At 41.1% G+C, this 23,107-nt stretch overlaps 1 protein-coding gene across 2 annotated transcripts in view; it reads right to left on the bottom strand.

Annotated features, from left to right (window-relative positions):
* Positions 1 to 16,454, bottom strand: part of NCOA7 (nuclear receptor coactivator 7) — a 154,003-nt gene extending 137,549 nt beyond the window's left edge. For both annotated transcript variants that reach the window (XM_049654302.1, XM_049654303.1), the window contains exon 1: positions 16,366 to 16,454. The gene's annotated coding sequence lies outside the window, so the exon portion shown is untranslated. The remainder of the gene's footprint in view (positions 1 to 16,365) is intronic.
* Positions 16,455 to 23,107: the final 6,653 nt, after the last annotated feature.

Below are 23,107 nucleotides of genomic sequence, written 5' to 3'. Positions count from 1 at the left end.
AAGATACAAAATTCCTGAGTGTAAGGGACAACCGCTTGTTGTCTAGAACTGTCCCACTCATTACAGGGCATTTGGCACCTCTACCGCCCCCCAAGTAAATGCCCGTAGTGCCCCCCCATTCTGATAACCATGGGGAACCAAGTGTGCCCTGCAGGGGATACGGCACTCATCGAGAACTACCTGTTACGGCAGAAAATCACACTCTGTGGGTAAACTAACATTTAAAACTTTTTTAACTAAATTTTTTTAATTTCAAAAGTTCCTTCAAAGCTGAGACTGTATAAACTCCACACACGAGAAGTTATCTGTCTTCAAGATGCTCTGAGCTTCATCTGACCTCTTTGACCTATGTTATTAAGGCGTCACAGCACCTCCGAAACAGGACAGGCCTGGTTAATATTCAGACTCCAGTATCTCCAAAGTCTGTAATTGTGGGCAAGTTACTCCGTTTCTCTGGCCCTCAGCTTCTTCATCTGTAAAGGGTTGTTTACAGATTAAATGGGTCCAAAAGGTGTCTATAGAGTCTAGTGTCCAGTGGGAACAGAAAATTATATCCAGCGAACCCAAATATTCAAGTATTCAGGAAAATTATACCTACCTTCAACATCACCTGAAGAGCTAGATTCAAATTTTCCCCAAACAGAAAAATCCCATAGTAAACTAACTCAAGCTAGGCAGCTCTCGTGAATACAAAGCTGACAGCAATCAGCAACAGTTCACTGTTTACTGAACCTTAACCACATGCACCAAGGGTTTGCTGAATGCTGTTACACACAGTGTTTAATCTTTATGACTATATGAGGGAGTTAATATTCGTAATCCTTTTCAGATAAAGAATCTGAAGTTTAGAAGGGTTAAAGAACTTATTCAAGGTCAAATAGCCATATGAGTGAGAGCCAGAATAATCAGCTTTACCTGATGCCAAAGTCAAAAGCACTAATAATGGCCTCTAATGCGAGGGTAGCTCACCACACAGAATTTTCACATCAACTGCCTAGTTCTTCTTGAATTCACTCACCACTAAAAAGAACAAGAGTGTGAACACCAACTTTTTGGCCAATTGTCTTTTAGGATGTAAATCTTGAACTGTATGCAGGCTAGTTATTATTATTCATTAATGAATGCACTGCAGTGACTGTGTGAATGCATTCAATAAATATTTACTGCACTGAATGAGATTTTTAAAGAGCTAACTAGAGAGCATATTCCCTTAATCCACTAAACTAAATGAATTACCTCTTTAGTCTTAAGATCTGAAATAATATCATAACTTGGAATATGCCAGAAATATTTAACAGCCGACCATTTTTCTGTTGTTTGGAAATGCAGTCCTCTGACTATCCAATTATTTTTCCACTAAAAATCAGTAAAAGCAAGGAATCAGAATCAGAAAATGGAATTTTCACCTTTTTAAAATAACATTTCTTTATTGATTTTGTTATAAAAGTCCTTTTTTTTCTAGAGACTAAAATTGTAGGTCCTTTTTAGAGCTAAAAATTATGATTCTATAAAAATTTTACCAGAGGTATTTAATGTATTACATGAACTCCTCCGTTAATACTCATAATAATATAAGAATTCAGTTTTGAACAGTTTTCCACATGCACAAAGACAGATTAGAGGGGAAAAATAGGTAGAAGGTCACGTATAAAGTTATGAGAGGCAATGAAAACAGAACACAGTTTACTCTGCCATTCGCATTTCTCATACACAGAAAAAACTTCCTCTTTCTCACCATCAATCATTATTTATTTAGTGTCCACTACAAGCATATGATTGTCTTTCACAAGAATGGGGAAAAATCTGATGCCAGCATCACCCACATAAGTGGTTTCTGGGGACACCCCCTTCCTACTGCTCCAGCACTGCAAAATCACCCTAGATGATCTCTAAAATGAATCTAAACATGGCAGGCACGAAAGAGCATTTAAAAAAAAAAAAAAAACAGGTGACATGGGAACAAAAGTTTGTCCTCGATTACTTCTGGAACTCACTTTAATATTACCAGACCTATGCTAAAATCCTAGGATCTTTGGCCTTTTGTGTCCCCCCCCGCTCCCCCCCCCCCCCCCCCGACCTCTTCTGGCCTTGTCCCAAAAGGAATAAGCTCCACACTCTTCTGGAGTCTCTGTACTGGTACAGAACTGAAGTTCGTTCCCCAAGGCCTTGTAGAAAATAGGTGCCAATGTGGGGCGCCTGGGTGGCTCAGTCGGTTAAGCGTCTGACTCTTGGTCCCCGCTCAGGTCATGATCTCATGGTTTGTGAGTTTGAGTCCCGAATCAGGCTCCACACTGACAGCAAGGAGACTGCTTAGGATTCTCTTGCTCCCTCTCTCTCTGCCCCTCCCCACCCCCGTCTCTCTCTCAAAATAAACAAACATTAAAAAAAAGAAAGAAAGAAAATAGGTGCCAATGTGAATCACCACTCCAGCTCCCTGTACTCACAGCAAATGCTGTCACTACTGCATGGGTTGTGGTCTTATGCCAGGCCCCAAGTCCTTCCATTTCAGAACAGAAATAAATGTGAGCAGTGGTTACTACTAATTTACTACCACTACCACTGCCACTAATTTCTTATTGTTGCTTTTAGATCATTTATTGGGAGGGTCTATTTGATAGATCTGAATTAGAATTAATTGATGCAAACAAAACCAATAAAATTTAATGGATAAAAGAGGTCATAAATGGAATGCCTTTACAAAGAACATACAATTTATGGGCTTCAAACACTAGTTTTCAACAATTCAATCTGGGTGTCTTTTGAGACTACCAAGAGACATAAAAGTTCCCTTTGCCAGGTAAACCATTTCACTAAGGAAAAGGCAATGTGCTTCTTTGTTCTCTTATAGATAGTATCTGCAGTTGCATGCATTTTCAAAATACACTGGCATACACCCACACTTGTAAAAATGTAAACTAAAAAATAATTGAATTATCATTCTTTTTAATGTACTTTCAGTATATTTATTTATAATGGAGAGTACAAGAGGCAAAAGACAATTTACACTTATTCCAAAATAGTGCCTTGTCACACATACGTATTCAATCTCTTCAATTCAGTAAGCATTTGCTAAAAACTCGTTTTATTTCTACCACCATACTATTTATCTAAAACCTATGAATCTAAAAAGGACTCAATGGGCTCTAAGAAAACTTTGACTTCAGACAAGGAGATAAAATTAACATAAATTTTTAAAAAATTAGAAAAAAATGAGTATTATAAAAATTAATGTCTAATAAAATGTGTTGTGTACAGAAAGGTGTTAATGGAAGGAAAAGGACAAGGTCACATGGGCCAGTGTTGTTAGGGAAGATGCTTGAAGCAGGACAACACTGAAAACAAGCATTCATGGTTATACTTCTACAGCGGTGCACAGTCAACAATCGTGTAAACCAGAAACAGTTTTACCCTTAATGAAAATGTTCTCTATCAGAGCACGTTCAAGAGGACTGCAATTCTACCAGATTCTCCTCCAATGTCTAATGTAAAGACGGAGACGGTCATGTGGTGCTTTGGTCAGTACAGTCTAAAATGTGCTAAATACACAAATATGGCTTCAGGAAGAAGGCATAATGAAAAGTGTCTAACAGGAAATCTGCCCAACACAAAATTAAATCAGCATTGTGAAATACTATGGCCTCTTCTTGGAAAAAAAATGTACGGTATATTCAACTACAATTTTCCAAGAGACTGGATTAAGAAACCAAGTCTGTGGTTTAAATACATTTTCTTTTAAAGGTTTAGTAAGTTGCTCCATAAAAAAGTTCTTGTAGGATTCAAAAGAAAATGGCCCTTTGCTACACTAGATTGTTCTCAATTCCGCACTTCCTCCCTGTTCCAGAAATCTACACCCACACCCTTTGCTACGCCACCTTGTGGCGCTTTGCAGTACTGTGCGAAGCCTGCATCCACCCTCTTGGCCATGTGGCTTGTTTGACCAACAGGTGGAGCAGTGTACCTAATTCAACTTGAGGCACTAGGAGGCCTGGCAAATTTCTGCTCTCCACTAGAAGAGCATGCTCCAGGTAGCAATTTTTGCTTCTTCAGCCCTGTCCAGGATAAAAACATGTAGAATTGACCTGAACTCCTACCTTAACTTTGGAATCCAGCCCACCCCTGTCAAACTGAACCAAGAGCAGCCAAACCGCAGTCAATCTACAGATTTAGGACTATGAAATAAATAACTGTGGTTCTAAGCCACTAAGATTTGGAGGCTGTTATGCAGCTGTATCACACACACAAAAAAAACAAAACAAAAAACCAATACACCCTTAGAAATTCCTGATCCACAAATTACTTTGTGGATTTTTACCAGGAAGATCAAAGCCACATATTACATACTACTGTCTATAAGAATAACTCTACCAAGGCCTGGAATACCAAAGCCCAGAGACAGAAGCAGCCAATTAATACAAAGAGCCAAGAAATCTTCCTTTCCGTCCAGTTGTCATTCATCCCTTGACCAACGTGCGTGGCTATGGAAGTTTCACTGTAAGAAGGCATCATTTGACACCAAGGGTAACTCACGCACATCTTGGTATATTTACCCACAGACTTTGATGTTACTTTTTGTTATGAGGTGAACTGTGTCACCCCCTTGCCCCCATGCCAAAGGTTTAAGCTGTATCCACGATACCACATAATGTGACTTTATTTGGAAAAAGGGTACTTGCAGATGCAATTAAGATGAGGTCATACTGGAGAACGGTGGGCCTCTAATCCAGTATGACTGGTGTCCTTATAAGAGGAGGGCCACATGAAGACAGAGTCACACAGGAACACCACGTGATAACAGAGCAGATTACAGTGATGTAGCTGCAAGCCAAGGATTCCAAGGATAGCCAGCAAATCACCAAAAGGCGGAAGAGGCAAGGGAGGATTTCTCTCAAGTTTCAGAGAGATCATGGCTCTGCCAACACCTCAATTTTAGAATTTTAACCTCCAGAACTGTAACACAATGAATTTCTGTTGTTTTAAGCTACCCAGTTTGTGCTACCTTGTCAGAGCAGCCTTAGGAAACTAATTCACTTGTTTTAAATTGCATACACCATCACTGTTCCACAGGAACACCGCATCAAAAATGTTACTGCTTTATCACCATGGCTGTTCCGCCACTTTCTCTTAGAATTTACAGAAATGTCAGCCAATAATTGAGAGCACTGGTATGACTTTTTGAGTATTAGAGCAGAAAGCTTCCACAGTTCATTAACATCTGTACCTAGGAGATAATTTAAGCATAGCTATTTGAATAGGTAGACAGAGAACTGACCTGATTACCAAGAAAAAAATTCTGAACATAAACAGGGTTTTGAAATATTCTGATAACACAGCATCACCGTGTATTATGCTGCTATTATCATACTTCAGCAATTTTAGTCTAACATAAAATATAGTCTCATGCTGTTAGGTTTCCCATGCACACCTATGCTATCTTGTACCATTTTCTAATTAATCACTGATCATGCCCCATTCTTCTACTCAGACTGTAAGCTCTCTAAAGGCAGGGAACGTGTCTTATGTTTTATGTGCATAAGCACATGCACATGCACATTACAACTCCCAGCTTAGGCTAGCGTAGGATCTATGTTTATCAAGTTCATTTTTAATTTGTTACGGCTAAATACCTAATAGAAACTGACTTCGGGGTATAGAACAATAAAGTCTTGCCTTTTATTCAGATCAGTGGTCTCCATTTTATTTTTTTAAGTTTACTTATCTATTTTGAGAGAGAGAGAGAGAGAGAACAAGTGGGAGAGAGGGGCAGAGAGAGAGAGCAAGAGAGAGAATCTCCAGCAGGCTCTGCAACGTCAGCGCAGAGCTTGATGTGGGGCTCCATCCCACAAACCGTGAGATCATGACTTGAGCCGAAATCATGTCAGACGCTTAACCAACTGAGGCACCCAGGAGCCCTGGTGGCCTCCATTTTAAAAGTTATATTCCACATCAATAAAAGTACCTGAACATAAAATCCTAATATATATATATTTACTTCTACTTATTTATTTAATTTTTTTTAAACGTTTATTTATTTCTGAGACAGAAAGAGACAGAGCATGAATGGGGGAGGGTCAGAGAGAGAGGGAGACACAGAATCTGAAACAGGCTCCAGGCTCTGAGCTGTCAGCACAGAGCCCGACGTGGGGCTCGAACCCACGAACCACAAGATCATGACCTGAGCCGAAGTCGGACGCTCAACCGATTGAGCCACCCAGGTGCCCCTATATATATTTTCTTCTAAAAAACATGTCTTCTGCACTAATATATGCATTGTAAAACATGTAACAAAAATAGAAGTCATGAAAAGATGATATAGACATTCCAACGATTTCTTCCCTTACCCTCATGGGGCACGTGAACCCCAGCTGGGAAACCACTGGTCCAGCATACAAGGGTAGACATATGAAAACATTTCCTAGGATTTTGTCCTTTCCAGGAAATGCAAGATCTATAAGAATCTAACATATTTATGAACTTTAAACACATTCTCTGGAAGATTCATTAAATTGTCTTGGTCAAACAAGCAATATTTTAGAGATGATGACAGAGGTGTCCCTGCAATTAGGATTAGTTTGTATGTTACTGGACCCCAGTTGTAAACCCATTGCTAATCATGGTGCTCTCTGCAACTGAGCTCTTTGGTTTTTAGGCTTTAGGAATGAAAACATATTATCAAATTTTCAGGTAAATATCTAGAAGACTGAGAGAACCAAATGACTTAACATTCTGATTTTGAAAACAAAGGAAGGAGAAGGTTGGACAGAGGAAAGATGGAACACAAAACTCATAAATCATCTCTTAAGAATACTGTCACCACAACAACATCCAATATTCCTGTCTTCCATGTGCTAGAAAACTGAAGGGCATAGAGTAATATAAAACATAACCCTATCAGCTTACTGTAAGAACAACTAAGCCATAAAACAAGCCAATATTTAATTTGTGGTACAAATAGTTAAGGGCCAAAGTAACCATAATCAGGGTAGAGAAGATGTCCTGGAAAGTGTTTATGGAATTAAGTATCAACCTGGTGCAGAATACTGGCTTTAAAGGAAGAAATGTGCAGGAAATCTCCAATAAAGGGGGCAGTCAACAGCCCCAGAGGCAGGAATTACCCCTGTGTGTGAGAGGGGTCCTGGAGTGCTGAGTTCATTCAGATGGGGAGCAGGAGATAAGGAGGAGTGCCCGAAATGTAGAGAAGATACAGAGCCATTATCATGGCAGCTGCATTCTCTGGCTTAAACTTCCATGAGAAAGCCACCAGCACTAAAATGTCATCAATCATTTCATTTGGTCTACTTATTCTTGAAGAACTAGCCTTGGGGCTGATCTATACACAAAACAAGCAAGCTCAGTGCAAGAAAATATCAAGCAGATGGCATGTGGGTGAAAATGTTGGGGAAGTGAAATATTAGCAGATTTGAAAGGAGGAAGAGAAAGTAAAATATGTCAAAACGAATATACATTTGATAAAGAAACATTGAGAATATAAGAATCCTATGATACATTAATTTTATAATGTCTAACAAGTATCATTGTAATACATATGGATAATAAAAATGTGAAAAACAGAAATTACCTATGATCCCATCAAGGGGGGAAAAGCTTTACTATTTTGTCACTTTCCTGTCTTCTATGCAGGTACGTTTTAAAATCAAATTAGGGTCTTTGGTATACTATCACTTAAACATGACTCCACTGTTGGATTTGTCTCAAATTTTCAAATCATCATCCTTGATAACAACTAACACTTAGAGTTGCTTACTCTGTGACTGTACTTTACATATATTAACTTATCTAATTCTCAATACAGTATGGGAGGTAGACACTATTATCTTCATTTTATAGATGATAAAATCAAGGAGAAATTAACTTGCCTAAGTTCACAGGCTGGTAAGGGGTGGAATAGGATTCCAAGTGGGGCACCTGGCTCCAGAACCCCTCCTCTTAACCCCTCGACCATTTCACATGCTGCCCAAAGACAGTACAGTAATCACTGAAATTAAGCCTCATTCCTGAATTCCTTAGGATATACTCTTAGGATAGAACCACTGGTGCCAAAAAATTCTATTATCTAAACTATTGTCAATCTAAATATACCAACATAGGGGCCCCTGGGTGGCTCAGTTGGTTAAGTGTCTGACTTCAGCTCAGGTCACGGTCTCACGGTTCATGAGCTCGAGCCCCGAATCAGGCTCTCTGCTGTCAGTACAGAGCCTGATTCAGATCCTCTGTCCCCCTCTCTCTGCTCCTCCCACCTACACACACTCTCCCAAAAAATAAAATAATGAACATTAAAAAATAAACAAAATAAAGTATACCAACATACCTTCTCACCGCCTATGAAAAAAGGAATATGACCCAACCTCAATCTTCCCAGCACTGTCATGGACTTTTAAAATCTAATTATAATCTGCATTTCTTTGATACAATGAAGTTGAATACTTTTTCATGTCTTGGCTATCTGTAGCTACTGATCTGTGAATTTCCTATTCCTGCTATACACTGAATGATTGTGTCTCCACCACCCCCAAATTCATCTGTTGGAAAGCTAATGCCCAAGGTGATAATATCAGGTGGGGCCTTTGGGAAGTGGTTAGGTCATGAGGTCAGACTAGACCCCTCATCAATGGGATTAGTGCCCTCATAAAAGAGGTCCCAGAGAGATCCCTCGCGCCTTCTCCCATGTGAGAACACGATGGGAAGTCAGCAGTCTGCAACCTGGAAGAGGAGCTTCACCACAGCTCGACCAAGCTGGTGCCCTGATCTGGGACTTTCAGTCTCTAAACTGGGAGCAATAAATGTTGCTGTTTACAAGTCGCCCGGTGTACGGTATTTTGTTACAGCAGTCTGAACGGACTAAAACAATTTCTTATAGAATGCTTTTAAAAGAGTTAAGACATATGGGGCGCCTGGGTGGCTCAGTTGGTTAAGCATCTGACTTCAGCTCAGGTCACGATCTCACGGTTTGTGGGTTCAAGCTCCATATCCGGCTCTGTGCTAACAGCTCAGAACCTGGAGTCTGCTTCAGATTCTGTGTCTCTCTCTCTCTCTGCCCCTCCCCCGCTCATGTTCAGTCTCTCTCAAAATGAATAAGCAATAAAAAAAATTTTTTTAAATAAGTTAAGGCATATTAAACAGACTGTTTTGGAAAGTGCCATGATTTGAGAGATCAGAGGGCTACTAATGAACTGTTTCAGTGGAACCCAGTAGACAGGCAGTGTATTAAGGGAATCACCAAGACCTAGGGAGGAGGGTTCAGATGTAAACACTGGGACCATAAGGAATGAGCAGGCCCTCCAAACAGCCTAAAATTGTGCTTTATATCATACAGCAGGGGCTATTTTTATCTGATGGCTAGAATATTCATGACTACTCCTCAGGACACCCTCAATTCCTAGCATCAACAGGTCTGAGGAAACAAATCAGTAAATCTGAAGTTTGCTGAGGTGAGAATTACAGAAAGAAAATGAAAGATCTGGAAGGATCTCATAACTACAAAGTCATCTCACGATTTTTTCCTATTCTACAAGGCATACCTGATTAGTGATCAGAATCATCTACCAGTCAGGATTCCACATGAACAGTGCTGAACAAACACTATTATATTCTTACTCTCTAAATCCTCTGTTAATCAGTCAACAGCAAATTACCTCATGCCAGGCACTTTGCAGTAAAACTGAGCACACAGGACACCCTCTGATTACTTGGCTTGGAACTAAAAATACCTCCTTCACATGCTTAGGAGTCACTTCTTAGGATGGACCACTCTCTCCAGATGATTCGTGTCATCTGACAGGGTCGATGTTTAATGGCACCCTATCTGGAGGTTTTTGCCACTCTGTGTACCAATCACAGAGGCAAACGCAAGGGCGGAGGCACAAAAGACACACTCCCAGATGTGGGCCATAATAAGCAAAAGTTATCTTAAAAGGTTGTTAACACAATGTTTGAGAAAGAATTAGTAAAGGAAGTCAGGGATGCTAGAGAAAATGATAGACATGTACTCTACTGGGGGTAGGGGAGAGTAGAAGAGGGATGAATGGTTAAATGAAAGCTTCAGCCTGGGCTTTTTTCTTTTTTAACTGATCATAACATGCTATCCAAAGTCATAGTTAATTTCTACTAGAAAAGCAATTTTGCTATTTATGAGAAATGCCTATTCCCAGTATGGAAACCAATTTGGGACGCTAAATTACGTGGGGAAGTCTCCATGAGTTTATGGAATCTCACCTAAGAATGCCCCCTGGAGATGACACCAGAAGTGAGTGTGTCTTGTTAAGCAAAATGGGAGCACAGAGTGTTCCAGAGGGAACAGCATGGAGAAGAAAAATCATATGCTATGCATATGCAGGAAGTGACAAGCAGTTTTATATGGTAGTAGAGATTCTTAATTTGGGATCCAAAAGAAGGATGTGCAGGCAAAATGGTGTGTGGTGTGTGGTGTGTGATGAGATCATGAACTTTCATCGGATTGTCATAAAAGGTCTATAATTTGGGGTGAAGGGGGAAGGGAGGGAGTCAAGAACTGCAGGCCAAATGCATGACAGGGAAGTACAAGGGGTAAAAGATGAATTCCTCCAGAGCCCAAGAGCCCAGTAAGATCTCTGGTGGACTCCTTCCTGTGTAGGATGGGAATCCTTTAGAAGGTATGATGAGAGACGTTTAATTTTTTTAAATATTTATTTATTTTTGAGAGAGAGAAAACACAAGCAGGGGAGGGGCAGAGAGAGAGGGAGACAGAATCTGAAGCGGAGTTCAAGCTCTGAGCTGTCAGCACAGAACCTGACATGGGGCCCAACCCAAAAACTGAAGATCATGACCTGGCCTTAAGTTGGATGCTTGGACAACTGAACCACCCTGTGCCCCTGAAGAGGAAAGTGTAGAAGGAAGACCGGCTGAAATGTGGAGAGTTGAAATGTAGCAGAAAGTAAAATGCAGGCAACTGTCCAAAGCATCTGAGGAGCCAAACAAGGGCAGTGGGAATGGAGAGAGGGGAATTCGAGAAATGGTTAATAGATAAAACAAGCAGACTGAACGTTCATATTTGCTTGCAAATGCATAAAATGTCACTGGAGGATCCCAATGAACTGGTAGCATTGGTTGCCAGTAAACAGGGGAAGGAGGTAACCAGGGAAAGAGGATGAGAGAGTCCTTTTATTATATACCATTTGTACCTTTTGAATCAAAAAAGGGTGGCACCTGGGTGGCTCAATTGGTTAAGCAGCCGACTTCAGCTCAGATCATGAGTTTGAGCCCCACGCGGGGCTCTGTGCTGACAGCTCAGAGCCCGAAACCTGCTTCAGATTCTGTGTCTCCCTCTCTCTCTCTCTGCCCCTCTTCTGCTTGTGCTCTGTGTCTCTCTCAAAAATAAACATTTAAAAAAATTTTAAAAAGGTATTATCTACTATTAAAACAAAATTTTAAAAAGACATATAGGTTATTGAAATGAAATGCTTCTATGTAAAAATCTGCCCACATCTCTCTCCAAACCACTCTAATGGTTAAAGATGTACTTTTTTGTTTGTTTTTGAGAGAGGCAGGGGGAGAGGGGCAGACGGAAAGAGAGAAAGAATCTTGAGCAGGCTCCACGCTCAGCACAAAGCCTGCGCAGGACTTGATCCCACAACCCTGGTATCAATCATGATCTGAGCCAAAATCAAGAGTCAGACACTCAACCGTCTGGGACACCCAAGTGCACCTCAAAGTGCACTTTTCAACTCAGATTATTTTTGCCCCAAAGGCTCCTGGACTGCACCTTAAGAAGGACCAATCTATCTGTTGACCTGGGTGACAAACATATCAAACTGAACTTGGCATCATATAAATGTAAATAATTACCTCGTTAAATTCAACCAACTTAACAGGTAGTTATTGAAATATCAGAATCAAGAAGGTTTGGTCAATTAACTCAGCTTGATCTTTTAAATTTTTGGTAAATAAAAGAGGCTCTAGAAGAATCTATTAATCTGATTTATTAAAACAAAGATGAATCAAATAAATTACTGATGTGAAAGAGGTCAGATTTGAGGTCCACTATGATGAGTGTTAAGCTAGTTTAGGGTAGCTCTTCGGCTAAAATAACTTTCTAAAAATTAGGAGGAATAAATCTCCTGTTCGGCCTAACAAAACACATGAGGCAGATACTCCAGAAATGACTGACTTAAATTGAATGGTTTTACCAATTTTAAATAAGTGGTAAGTGGACATGAATTTAATAGTTACAAAATAAGTGGAATTTAGTTTTGCAAAACTATGGAACATTGTTTTCCATTTGGCTATATAAACTCAAATATAAATAAGTGGAATTGTGGGGCGCCTGGGTGGCTCAGTCGGTTAAGTGACTGACTCTGGCTCAGGTCATGATCTCATGGTTTGTGGGTTTGAGCCCCACGTCAGGCTCTGTGCTGACAGCTCAGAGCCTGGAGCCTGCTTTGGATTCTGTGTCTTCCTCTCTCTCTGCCCCTCCCCTGCTCATGCTCTGTCTCTCAAAAATAAATAAACATAAATAAATAAATAAATAAATAAATAAATAAATAAGAGGAATTTAGTTTTGCTAAGCTAAGGCACACTGATTTCCATTTGGCTGTATAAGCTCAAATATACTAAACTTTCAATTCTTGTTCAAATGATATTTAATGGAATTAAGTTGTTAATCAAAAACATATGTGTCCAGAGATCAATTCTGCAAATGTTTTCATTTGGTTTTGTGTGTTATGTTTTGCCTTGCTTCACAAAGGATGTGAGTCAGCTTTAAATAATAAATTCAATAAAGTGGGAAAATATAATTATATAAAAATCAGAATCAAGAGAAACAAGGTAGAACAGAAGCCCAATACCAAGGAAAAGTCAGAACATCAATATTAGGTCATAAGTTTTTACAGGGTTATTAAAATTGAGCTGCAAATTTGATTCTGCATTTGTATGTTGCCAAATCAAAAAGGGAAATATAATCAATTATGTCATCCTAGTTTTGCATGATGAAAAAAAGACATAATAATGGTGCAGGGGAAGTAAAGTTTTTCTTTGGCATTCATCACTAAATGGAACTTGCCTGGGTCTTCACACAAGAGCTGCAAAAGGAACCATGATCTTGGTAACCGCAACTCCTAAGTAACAGAACAGTAGGTTTCTTGTGACTGCTGTTATTAGCAGAATCCTTCAGAGTGAGCACAACCGAGGGGGTGGGGGTGCAAAGGAAGCAAAACAAGGTAACCAAACCACATCATTTCTGAAAATCTGGCTCGACTGCTGGTCTAACACCTAGAATTGGAATGGAATATGTGGACTTAATGGCCTTTATTCTGCCAATCTTCTGTACGCATCATTTCTCCCAGTTGAGATTCAGATCAAATTTTTGTGCAGACAACTGATATTCTCTGGTATGTACAAAGGCATTCTATGCCATTGTTCAGAGGACATTAATAGACAACAATTATTCTTCAACCACCAGTTCCCCATATTTGAAATTCAAGGTCATACAAATTTTCTTTTCCACACTTTTTCTGCAACCATAACAATTTTGGTTCCAACATATATAAATTGGGTAGATACCACTGGATGTAAAGAACAACTACAAAAATTATGGGCTGGGATACAAAAGAACTGTGATTTAAAAAAAAAAAAGGACAGTCAATAACATTTTGAAAGGAAGGGATAGAAATTTTGGCAATAAAATCTTGGGAAAGATACAGAAAGATAGGAGAGAGTATACTGAGTCTTAGAATTGCGTTCCAGTAGTGCATATGAGGGCAGGGTGTTGGGGGTTCACCAGATAGGGCCCTGTGAGTCATCCAATCAGAGACATTGCGCATTTGGATGCAGGACACACAGAAAAATGCCTCTCCCATTCTGAGATTAAAAACTAGCTCTTACTTGATGGTTTCAAGGCCAAGAGTGTCAGCACAGCCTAAGCACTCAATTTCTATTTGTCAAATGAACAAATAAGTGTTTATTATCCGCAACAAAGTAAAAAGCGTTTAGGCAACCATAGGTGAGGGCTCTTTTGAGAAATTAAAGTGAACAAGTAAAAGCCATGTAAATTACCTGCTCAATATTCTTGATTACAAAGATATGAAATAGAATTATCTTTATTTTGGGGAGGATTTTTGCTTCCTTTTAATAAATCATAATATTTTTCATATGTTCCCTCTCACAATTGGTTCCCCCAATCTTACCATCTTTTACATAGAAATCTGATTTCCTCCCCATCTAGGAAGAGCCCAACTAGGCTGCAGAGTAATGGTAATAAACTGTGGCTTACCATAGTTTTATGAAAGTAAGCTTTTTGGGTAGTATGTAGTGAGGATAGTGATGAGGTATTAAAATGACGGGGGGGGGCTCCTGGCTGGCTCTTGGCCCATGCGACTCTTGATCTCAGGGTTGTGAGTTCCAGCCCCAAGCTGGGTATAGAGATTACTTAAAAATAAAATCTTAAAAACATTTTTTTAAATGACAAAAAAAGTAAAGAAAAAAAAAAAGAAAATAAATTACTGGACTACTCCCAGATAATTGTGTTAAATAAAGTTACTGAAAAGAGGTTAATACTGACTGACTCATAAAACTTATATAACAGGAAAATAAAAACAAAATCAAAACAGGAAATTTCATAATGAAAAAACATAGCCAATGAAATATGATAGTTATCCTTGATTTTTCCAAGATAACACAAAATTTAAAAGCATCAAGACATGGGATCTTCAAAATCCCTGATTTCCAAAATTTGACAAATTTGGAAATCAATATGCTTATATACTGAGGAAAACCTATACAGTTGAAAATGGGTATACCATATATTTTGAAACGCTTAGGAGTCACAGTCACTTCTAAATGCTTTATTTTTACCTTTACCTGTAATAAAATATAATTAGATCATCCACAACAACTCAAATCAACCAGAGTTAATATGTCATTTACTAACCACATCACTGTTACCTCTGGAGTAACATAATTTTCTTTTAAACATGAAATGTATTCTTGAAATTGTATTTGAGAGTTTATTAGAAATATGTCTGATTATCAACGACGTTAAAAAATCTGCAAGCTTAGAATGAAATGCACTTATATTAGGAGTGGAAGAGAATTACCTCATTTAATAACACAATTAAAGAAAGATAGCATGTGGTCCTGAGATTGCCAAAATTCATACTTAAAACTGTTAAGAGAATTTAATTTGACTCTTTGTAAAAGAGGCAATTTTTAAAATCCAGTTAAACTTCAAAAGCCACAGGACAGATACATGCAATCCTCAATTGTCTTTAGATGAAGCTTAAAACACAGTTCATTCAACAAATAACTCATGAGCGCCCATTATCCATCAGACGCATTGCATTACAGAATTGAACAAGATGAAGACTCTGTCCTCCTGGAGCTGACATAGGCTCATTTTCCAAAGCTCTAAACCTTACTTAACACGTTAATATAAAATTGGAGTTCACAATGATCTACTCTCCAAATCTCTAAAGCTTCTTGCTGAATATAAAATTATTTTTTTAAAGGACAGCCCGAGAAGAGACAATCGTGCTCAAAGCCCTGATGTATGAACTTCACACTTGGGAGAAAAGAAAGAGTTCATAAACCAAAACACAAACCGTTAACACCTAGCTGGAAGCTAGGCTGCGCCCAAGACTGCCTCTGCTGGCCGCCCGGGTGCATCCTTCCAGCAGATTCTCAACTCCCGACACCTGTATCAAACTTGCCACTCTTAAAACACATCGCTTTAGGAAAGCAGGAAGCTCCTCGAGCAAGCAACAGAATACCCCAGCCTCATCTACGTCCGGAATAATCTGACTTCTGGAATAATAATCTGACCTTCCCTAACTGGCCCTAAAATGTTGACTGTAGGGGACTGAGCCATCAATTTTATATACCAGCCAGCCAGTTCTGAAATATACAAAAATCCGCCGCTACTTCTACGTGCCGCTAAAATAACGCTTTGCGTGCTTACACGTTTGGCTAAAACAGGAAGAACGCATCTGCTCATCCAGCCGAAAAAATACGGTGACATATTTCCACCTGAGCTGCTGAAAATACAACGGTGCCCCCCCAGCCCCCACCGCCCAAATAAGCCACGAGCCCACCGGTCCTCCCCACCCCCGCCCGCAGCCACCGGGCCGGGGGTGGGGAAGGGGGGGGGTAAGCGGAGAAGGGTCAAGCTCTCCTTCGCCACCATTCGGCCTTCCGAGCTCGACAAGAGGTTGTCAGGTTAACGAGGTCTGCCTCCAGCGCCATTAGCACACCTCCGAGGGCTCTGCCGAGCCCGGGCAGGAGGCAAGTTTGGCGGGTCCTGGCCCCGGCTGCCCGCCTCTCCCCAGCGGCAGCATCAGCTGCGGGCGGCTGCGAGAGCGGGTCCCCGCCTCACCCACCTACCTACAGGGCGGGGGCGCCGGCTCCGCGGGTCCGGGAGAAGGGGATCGGGCGCACGCATTTCTGGGAGCGGTGGCCTCTGCTGCTCGGCGCGGGGGAGCGCATCCTCCAGGGTGGGTGGAAGGAGGGGTCGGGGGAGGATCGTGCAGCGAGGAGGAGCAGGGACGGGAGGGAGGAGCGGCGAGGCGCGTGCCCCAGGGGACCGGCGTCCGGAGCTGATGGACTCGGGCGCCGCCAGGACTCCTCAGGCCTCTTCCCGGGCGCGGCGCCTTGCCAACCCTGCAGCTGCGCCCGCGGTCAGGGCATCGGCCGCGACAGGCTCGCGGGCCCGGCCGGAGGCGGGGAACTGCGGGTGGCGCGACGCGGTGCAGACGCCCGCCTCTAGCTCCGCCCGGCCCGCGCCACGCTCTGCGCCCCTCCGCGGCGGCGGGGGCTAGAAAGCTCGGCGGCCGGGCTCCGCGGCTCGGGCTGCGGCATCCTCCCCGCCCCGGCGACCTCGGAGCTGGAAGGCTGGGTGCCCCGGCCACCCCCGGTTGCTGCAGCCTCCGCTGCCCCGGCACAGCCCCAGTCCCGGGCGCGGCTCCGCCCCGGGGAGCTGCGCGCGCGGCCTCCGCAGGCCTCGGCCCATTGTGACGCCTCCGAGAGCCAGCTCGCTGCTACCCTGGAGGCCGGACCCGGATGGTGGAGCCTGGGAGGGTCTTCTTACCTCGCCCCGGGCCGCATCCCCTACAGCTGGCCTGCCGTGGCACCGCGCTTCAAGTGAGGCTTTGAGAGCAGAGCCGAAGTTATAAAGCGTCTCCCCGGGCCTTAAAACCTTGAGTTTCCTTCCAGCTTGGGGGCTACTGGCCACAATTAATTCATCCTTCTGTCCTTTCCGGCGTTACGTTTCGCAAAGGGGCCCACCATCTCCTCCCCCTCCCGTTCCCGTTCCTGGTACTGCATCCCGGATGCTGCCAAATTATAATCATTACAGCGGTCGGGACGTAGCAGTTGGGCCCTCCAGGCCGACACTTGGCAGAGACCCGAGAGAGCCTTGGTTGGGGGGAGGATTTGCATCAGCAGCGGGGCAGTGCCTGTGAGCTTCCCATCCCCACTTGGGAGCTGTTTCCTCTGTGGTCCCATGACCAGCACTGCAAGATGACTAGGAGGATTTGATCTTGAGGTTTACCCTTGCACACACACAACACAACTCACGGCGGAGTCTGCAGCTGGCCTGATAACATTGGTGTGTCAGAGGCCGTACACACAGGCCCACTAGATAGTGGCCTCCTCTGGGTTGTTGATGCTGCTGATGCTGTATCAGCCTCTCCTCAAAGGCCGAGCCAAGCATTTAACAGTGGTGGCTTTTGGATTTCAGTTGCAAGTAGGTCATGTTATACTATCTTGCGAGAAACGGAATAATCGCTCAATTCTGCACTGAACATGTATAAAATGGGGCCTCCGGTTTACATCTTTAGGCATTGTGTGATTTGCTAATTATGTTCAAGGGAAAATTCCACTTACACTACAAAGACTTGATTTTATTGAATCAAAAGAACATTGTTTGGGCTTTCCAGAGAAACTGAGCCACTCTCACACTTCTTTGATCGGTGCTTTTATGATTTGGAAATCTAAGGGTTTTTTTTTGTTTTGTTTTGTTTTTTAAATGGGCAAAGATAAGACATGTTCCATAGCGGTACAAACCGATAAAATCTGGAAGATTTCTTGAGCATGTGGAGGAGGGTGGCAGCTGAACTGCTTAGGAGTCAGGAAACACGGACACATGACTTGGCCACTTAGAGGACTTTGATCTAGAGCCCCAGCTCATATCCAAAAGATACCTATTATTGGTCATGGTATTTTGCCCCCAGATTCAGAATAACCCAGCTATCGAAATGTTTATGTGTCTGCGACGTGTAAGTGACAGAGTTAAGTCATCTAATGAGAATTTAGCAGTTGCTCACGCTAACAAAAGTTATGAAGTTTGCTTAGAACGCAGTGTGTAGAAGGACATTTGCAGAAATGTTCATTGAGCTGAAATTCTTGACTCTTTGCATCCTTTTGCCACCCAGAGTCTCCTTTTTTTTCTTTATATACATTCCCATGTTTTCTCAAGAAACTAGTGATTTTTTTAAGTTTATTTTTATTTATTTTGAGGGAGGCGTGGGGCAGAGAGAAAGGAAGACAGAATCCCAAGCAGGCTTTGCTCTGTCAGCACACAGCCTGATGTGGGACTCAACTCATGGACTGAGAGATCGTGATCTGAGCCAAAACCAAGAGTCAGAGGCTTAACTGACTGAGCCACCCAGGCACCTGGTGATCTTTTTTTATTAGACAAAGATATAACTGAGTATGTATTTTAAAAGTAATAAGCATCAATTATAAAATGTCAGCCTTTCAAAAGCACTGAAGGTAACTTAAGTATCTTTTTTCATATCTTTATGAACTTCTCTAGGACTGCATACTGTATCACATGCTTATTATAACATCACAGTGGAAGTCCTGGTATAATAAAGATTTGTGCTCCTCAGCTTAGAGGGAGAGAAAATTCCCCCTTAAATATTCTTCACTAGCTCTTTTTCATTAACTTAGCATTTATTGACTGGCCTAAGCACTGTCTTTATAGAGGAACCAGAAGAAATAAAATCATTTCCTTATCCTCTAGATGTGTGCTGTCCAAAACTGGCCACATGTGACCACTTCAATTTATTTTTTTTTTAAGTTTATTTATTTATGTTGAGAGAGTGAAAGGGAAAGCACAAGCGGGGGGGGGGGGGAGCGGCAGAGAAAGGGAGAAAGAATCCCAAGTAGGCTCTGAGAGTCCAAGTTGGGGCTTGCGATCTCACAAAATGTGAGATCATGACCTGAGCCAAAATCAAGAGTCTATTGCTTAACCCACTGAGCCACCCAGGTGCCCTGTGGCCATTTAAATTTAAATTTAAATAATTTAAAATGTGTTTTTTCATTCAACTAGCCACATTTCAAGTGCTGAAAAGCCAAACACAGCTACTGGCTACTCTTTTGGACAGAATAGAATATTTCCATTATTACAAAAAATTATTCTGGAGAGTGCTGCTCTAAATAGAAGGTGAAGGGCCCCCGGATGGCTCAGTCCATTAAGCGTCAGATTTCGGCTCAGGTCATGATCTTATGGTTTGTGAGTTTGAGCCCCACGTTGGGCTCTCTGCTGTCAGGGCAGAGCCCTCTTGGGATCCTGTCTCCCTCTCTCTCTGCACCCTCCTTCTCTCTCTCTCTCTCTCTCTGTCTCTCTCTCTCTCTCTCAAAAATAAATTAACATTTAAAAATAAATCAATAAAATACGTAAATAAATAGAAGGTGAAATTTTAATTGAGAGAAAAATGAAATACTTAATCATTTGGGAAATATTAGTACACTAAAGATCAAACCTCATTAGAATGTGTACTTCTTAAGAACATGGTAATCTCTAGGAATTCAGGCACTGACTTCAGACTATAGCTTTACCTGTGCTGACCTTGCATATGTTACTTAACCGCTGTTGCTTTATCTGTAAAAGGTGGATGATAATAGTATCAACTTTACAAGGTGGATAGAGGGATTGAATGAGGTAATCCATGAATGATGCTTAGAATGTGACCTTCAAGAAAAGTTAGCTATTACTTTAATAATATACATTACTATAGTAAAGGTTTTTGTTGGTTGGTTGTTTGGTTTTTTCATTGTATCCCTGGCACTCCTCATGTACCTGGCTAGTAGGTGCTTGGTAAATGTTGAGTTAATGAAAAATTACAGTGCTACACTAATTTTATGGCTATGAGGGCCTCTGTGAAATATGAAAACCATCCTTTTTACCTCTGTTGGCCATTGTAGGGCAATTTAGGTGGAATTGTCATCTTGCTTTTTTTGGTATAAAGAACCCTGTATGATGAGACTTTGGAGTAGATATGGAGAAGCAGAGATTACTTTAGCTCTTAACAGAAGAAAAGAGGGGTCACTTCACTAGCCTTCCTCTTTCGTGCTGCACAGGATAGAAATTGGACCAGTGGGGGGGCAACTGGATCCCTGCAGTCAGGCATCAGGTGTTCTCCCAAGCAACTTCCTGGAGGGCTTTGGGAAACATTACCAAACAATAGAAACTGTTACTGCAAATGTGTACAGTATTTTTCTTACATATATATCTAAAGATAATTTTGTAATCAAGAAGCATGCTAGTGTGTCTCTTTTTAAATGCTACACTGGTTACATTTACTTGCACTGGAATTCCAGGATATCAGCAAATAGCACTTTGCCAAAATGAAAAGCTCCCTGGATAAGCAATGAATTTACAATGAATTGAAAGAATTGAAACTCCTTTGGAATTTTTCTCCATAAGGGCCTGGAGAGGAGATTTGTGCATTGGGTGATGAGTTCGGTCTACTATCACCAAGCAGTTTCATTCTTTAGTAGTTAAACCTATCCTTTTCCTCGCACAGAAGCACCTCCTCTCACACACCTGACTTAGGTTAGTTGGAGCTCAGGGGTTCCAGAGGAGGTAAATACTAATGTCATCTCTGGATGTTTGTGGTAGTTATCCTGGACCTAGAGAGATAGAATTGAGTTCACGATTTAATAGTGTTGAAGGCAGTGGTTCATTTTTACAACTGGTGTCATTGGTACAGATCATCGTGGATTACCACCTTGAATTTTGAGAAAAATGTCAATAGGTCCTTTTGTGGATGGTCCTTTTGTGGATGGTTCAGTGCTTTTCTCGGCTTGTCATAAAATCTAAAGTGGAGGTAGAAATCTCCTTGTCATTTGAAAGGAGGAGCCTGCCAGAGTGTATTGAGAAAGAAATACTGATGTATATAGAAATGGATTGCTGTCCGGGTGCCGGTAAGCACATAGAACTTACGGTTGATTACTTAGATTAAGCCCAATAAATTTGCCCTTTTCTTTTATTCACAATTCACTAATAAGTATCTGCTCTTGGAAACTTTCCTCTGTCTTGTTTCTGCTAAAAATAGTCTGTTCAGTAGCTTGAGAATTCATCACATATTTTTTACATTTTCTGAAAAACTTAAATAAGCTGGTGCAAAGACATTGTAGCTAAGATATCATTTAAAATTCTGAAATGAATCCCTAAACTGAACTGGTAGTTGTTGTTTGACCTTGTTAGATGAAAGAAATTTAGAGTGCAATAAGCTGAATAGGGTTTTTTCAAAGGAAATCATTGTAGATTCATAAAAAGTTGGAAAAAATGTGTAGGGAAGTCTCAGGTTCCAACCACCCCCACTGACCCCAGTCGCCCTCAATGGCAACATTTGGGTAACTCCAGTACAATATCAAAACCAGAAAAATGATATTGGTATGATCTTTCAAGTTTGTATTTCATCAGTTTTACATACACTCATGTGTGAGTGTGTGTGTGTGTGTGTGTGTGTGTGTGTGTGTGTGTTCTAAGCAATTTTATCATCTGTACAGATTATTCTACCCACCACAATAAGACACAGGACTGTTCTAGCACCACAAATCTCCCACAACCTACCCCTTTATAAAGTCACATCCATCCTCCTCCTCCCAACCACATCTCTAATCCCTGCAAATCACGAATCCCTTTTTATCTCTATAATTCCAAAAGTGCTGTATAAAAGCAATCATACCAGGGGCACCTGGGTGGCTAGTGTCATTTGAGCATCCAACTCTTGATTTTGGCTCAGGTCATAATCTCATGGTTCATAGGTTCAAGCCCTGCATCGAGCTCTGCGCTGGCAGTACAGAGCGTGCTTAGGATTCTCTCTCTCTCTCTCTCTCTCTCTCTCTCTCTCTCTCTCTCCCCCCTCCCCCTCTCTCTCCCTCTTTCCGCCCCTCCCCACTCCCCCCTCTCTCTCAAAAGTAAATAAATAAAATTTTTAAAAAGTAAAAGGAATCACACCATCTGTAACATTTTGGATTGGCTTTTTTTTTTTTTTTTTCCACTCAGCCTAACTCTCTTGGGAACCATCCAAGGTGTTATGTGGATCAATAGCGGGTTCCTTTTTTTGATAAGTATTCCATGTTATGGACGTACCACAGTTTAACCATCCACCTATTGAAAGACCTTTCTGTTGTCTCCACTTTGGGACTATTATTAAAAAGCTGCTATAAACATTTGTGGGAAGATTTTGTGTGAACATAAGTTTTCATTTTTCTGGGATAAGTTCCCAAGAGTACAACTGATGGGTCATGTGGTAAGTGCATGTTTAGTTTTATAAGAAATTGCCAAGTTATTTTCCAGGGTAACTGTACCATTTTACACTCCCATCAGCAAAGTATGCATGATGAGTGGTGCATTTTTAATATATTAAATAAATTTATTAAAATATAGTCATACCTGTGTTTTACTATTCACGACTCTACTGTAATTACTTATTTACTTGAACCCCACCAGACTAAACTTCAAGGTCAAGAATCCCATTTTGTTCACCTTGATATCTTTGGTGCCTAATATAGTCCCTGACATATATTAGTCAATAAATATCTCTTTAATACATAAATTAATGAACTTAAGAAGAATAGCTGAGTCAGGTTGAAATCAAATTGAAAACTAAAATTGTCAATAAATTATAAGTGAATTTGAATCAGATGCCATGATTTTTCTTCTAATATATAACAACATTTTCAAATCAGAAATTGGTACTCTGTAAGTTGAGTTGTTTTGGGAAAAATTAATAAAAACTAAATGCTAAATTAGGTTGGGCCAAGTCATTCATTTTAGTACTTTGGTGAAAGCAAATGATTGGAAATAATCCAAATGACCACTATGAAATGG

The sequence above is a fragment of the Panthera uncia genome (genome assembly GCF_023721935.1).
Source record: "Panthera uncia isolate 11264 chromosome B2 unlocalized genomic scaffold, Puncia_PCG_1.0 HiC_scaffold_24, whole genome shotgun sequence".
Lineage (NCBI taxonomy): Eukaryota > Metazoa > Chordata > Mammalia > Carnivora > Felidae > Panthera > Panthera uncia.
Note: the sequence above shows the minus strand (reverse complement) of the source record. Positions and strands in the feature narration are given on the sequence as shown.